We start from the raw sequence: 3,776 nt of genomic DNA on the forward strand, positions 1-3,776 counted from the left end.
CCTTTCCTTTTCCCCCTCCCTCCTCAGCCCTCAGTTTGTTCTCAGCATTCAAAAGTCTCTCATGATTTGCCTCACTCCCTCTCCCCAACCCTTTCCCCCCTTTTTCCCCTTCCAATGGTCTTCTATTAGGTTTCTTCTGCTAGATCTATGAGTGAAAACATGGTATCTTTCCTTCTCTGCCTGACTTATTTTGCTTAGCATGACACCCTTGCGGTCCATCCACTTTGCTACAAATGGCCAGATTCCATTCTTTCTCATTGCCATGTAGTATTCCATTGTATATATATACCACATCTTCTTGATCTGTTCATCAGTCGATTGACATTTAGGCTCTTTCCATGATTTGGCTATTGTTGAAAGTGCCACTATGAACATTGGGGTACATGTGCCCATATGCATAGGCACATCCATATCCCTTGGGTAGATCCCCAGCCGAAAGAGGTATTTATTGATTGTGATAGAGTATTTATGGATCACTCACATCTCTAACATCATACTCCTTGGAATACATTGAAATCATGCTGCCTCAGATCAGTAGTCTAAGATGCCCAGTAACATCACTGCTATTCAAATATTCCCTAGACAAAGAAAGTAGAAGAAAAAGAAAAAAAGGCATCCATGTTGGGATGGACAATGTAGAAGTAGTTTGATAGTCATATCTTATAATCTAGGAAATCTAGTCATAATCTTATACCTAGAAAATCCCAATGAATTCATACAAGTTGTGTTTTCATAAACTGGCTATGAACAATCTGAAAATGAAACCAAGGAAATTACTTTATTTACAAAGGCATTGAATTACACTGAGGAGGTGAATGACATATACATTGGACACTACAAATTTGCTTAAAGAAATTAAGGAAACCTAAATAAATGGAAAGACATATCAAGACCATGAATTGTGATACTTAATATTGTTAAGAGAGCAATACTACTCAAAGTGATCTGCAAGTTTTATCTAAGCCTTATCAACAGTCAAATGGCTTTGTTATTACTTTTTTTCTTTGCAGAAATGGAAAAGCCAATCTTCATCTCACATTGAAATGTAGTGAAATGCAAACAACCAAATCAACGGTGAAAAAGAACAGGGTTCCTCACGTGTGAGGAATTCATTTTGACAAGGGTGCCAAGAGCAATCAATGAAGAGAATAGTCCCTTCAGCAAATGGTGCTGAGACTAGTGATATTCATTCACATGAAAGAGAATATATTTCAACCCTTCCTTACACCATATACAAAAATCAACTTGAAATGGATCAATGCCTGAATAAAGACCTAAAGCCCAAATTATTCTTAGAAGAAAAGAAAGGGATAATTGCATTGACTAGGAATTGGCAGTGAATTTGTACATGTGACATTGAAATAATGAATAACAAAAAAAAAAAGTAGACAAATTAGACTTCATCAGAATTAGAAACTTCTCTGTTTCTAGGGACATTATGGAGAAAATGAAAGGACAACCTTTCAGGTCCTAGGCAAGGATATACTCTCCTACTGCTTTTCAGCCTCATTTTGGATGTCCTGATAAAGTAATAGGAGAAAGAAAAAAGAATAACAATGATGTAGATTAGGCAGGAAGAGTGAAAACTGTTCTTGTTTGAAGATGACATAATGGTCCATTTAAAAAAGTCAAGAAAAAGATTCCTGGAACTAGCAAGCAATTATAGTAACATCAAAGAATCCAGGTTTAATAAAAAATCCATTTTTTCTTATATATCAGCAATGAACAGAGAGAATGTGAAATGAAAACTACTATACCATTTACATTTATACCCCTAAATATGAAACCTGGGAATAAATACTAACAAAATATGTGTAAGATTTATATAAACAAAGCTACAAAATGCTTATGAGAGGAATCTACTAAATAAATGGAGAGATCCTCCATATTTATAGATAGGAAGGCTCAATGTAGCTAGATGTTAGTTATTGCCAATTGGATCTATAGAGTCAGTGCAATTCTACTGAAAATCACAGCAAGTTATATGTGGATATTGATAAACTGATGCTCATATTTGCATGGGATGGCCAAAGCCCTGAAGAGCCAACACAATATGGAAGATGAAGAACTAAGTTGGAAGGCTGACATTAGTCAACTCCATGAGTTATGAACAGGCTAAAGTAGTTAAGACAATGTGCTATAAGCAGAAGAACAGACATATAGATCAATGTAATAGAATAGAGAGTACACACAGACTCACATAAATTTAGTCAAATGATCTTTGACAAAGCTTTAAAAGAAATATCATGAAAAGAAGATAGTCTTTCTGACAAATGGACACAGATCTCATGACTTCAAAAAAAGTAACTCAAAGTGGATCAATGAGTGTAAAATGCAGAAGCATGAAATTGCTATGAGGTGACCTAGGAGAAAATAGATGACCTAGTGCTTGGTGATTGCTTTATTTATATACAACCTAAGGCATGTTCTATGACAGAATTGATAAGTGAGCTATATTGATTTAAAAAATAAAGATATGGTTAATATATACAATGGATTACTACTTGACAATGAGAAAGAATGATAAGTGAGCTATATTGCTTTTAAAAATAAAGATATGGTTTTTATGTACAATGGAATACTACTTGAGAATGAGAAAGAAGGAAATCATGCCATTTGCAGCAACATGGATGGAACTGGATGGTATTATGCTGAGTGAAATAAGTCAGTCAGAGAAAGACAGATATCATGTTTTCACTCTTATATGGATCTTGAGAAACCTAACAGAAGACCATGGGGGAAGGAGAAGGGAAAAAATAACTATAAACAGAGAGTGAGGGAGTCAAACCCTGAGTGTCTCAAATACAGCCCTCAAACTGAGGGCTGCTGGAGGGTGGGAGAGAGGGGAAAATGTGTAATGGGCATTGAGGAGGGCACTTGTTGAGATGAACACTGGGTGTTGTATATAAGTGATGAATCTACCCCCAAAACCAAGAGGACACTTTACACACTGTATGTTAGCCAATTTTTTAATATATTATATTAAAAAAATAAGAATGTCTGTTTGGGGACATCCTTGTCATGGAAATTAAAGGAGAGACACAGACTAAGAGTAAATATTTGCATAGATATACCTGATAAAAGATATTATTCAAAGTGTAATACACACAAATATACAACCATATATACAAAATATACAGAAAAATCTTAAAACTCAAGAATAACAATACAAAACTAATCGATTAAAAATTTAAAATGGGCCAAACACCTTACCAGAGCTCTCAACAAGGAAGACAGACAGATGGCTCATAAGTATATGAAAGAGACACATGACACATATTTCCCCAGCATCTATGTCAGCCACCAGAATGCCTACTGGCACCTACTGGACCAGGAGAGCAACTGGCAACCACCCAGGCACTAGCACCTCTGATCTGACATTGGAACACTCCTAAATGGCCATATCTCCCCAGAAAAGGACAAAGAATGAGGGTGTCCCTGGTCCTGGGGCAATGTGCACACCTCAGTTTTCCTCTACTAAAACATTGTTATTGATGGAAGTCCTGAATCTATATACTGGTGCTACAGTATGCACTAAGTGCCTCATGTGCAACGTGGTCTATTGTGGTAGTGGCTGGACACCTAAGGCTCTCTTGGTATCCATTTATGATTTTTGAAACTATTTATGTGGTGTGGTGTGTCCTGAGGTCTCAGAAAAATGACATCAAGGCCACCAGAAACAACAGATATGAGCACAGTGCAGAGGTTACCAAGCTGTCCTCTGAGCTATGAGACAAGAATATGAAGACAGTGAGCTCTAGGCACTGACAGGAGAG

General features: G+C 36.6%; 1 protein-coding gene across 1 annotated transcript in view; it reads left to right on the plus strand.

Annotated features, from left to right (window-relative positions):
- Nucleotides 1-3,776, plus strand: part of LOC115293541 (UDP-glucuronosyltransferase 3A2-like) — a 54,015-nt gene that overhangs the window by 13,608 nt on the left and 36,631 nt on the right. The window lies entirely within an intron of this gene.

The sequence above is a fragment of the Suricata suricatta genome, chromosome 6 (genome assembly GCF_006229205.1).
Source record: "Suricata suricatta isolate VVHF042 chromosome 6, meerkat_22Aug2017_6uvM2_HiC, whole genome shotgun sequence".
NCBI classification, from domain to species: domain Eukaryota; kingdom Metazoa; phylum Chordata; class Mammalia; order Carnivora; family Herpestidae; genus Suricata; species Suricata suricatta.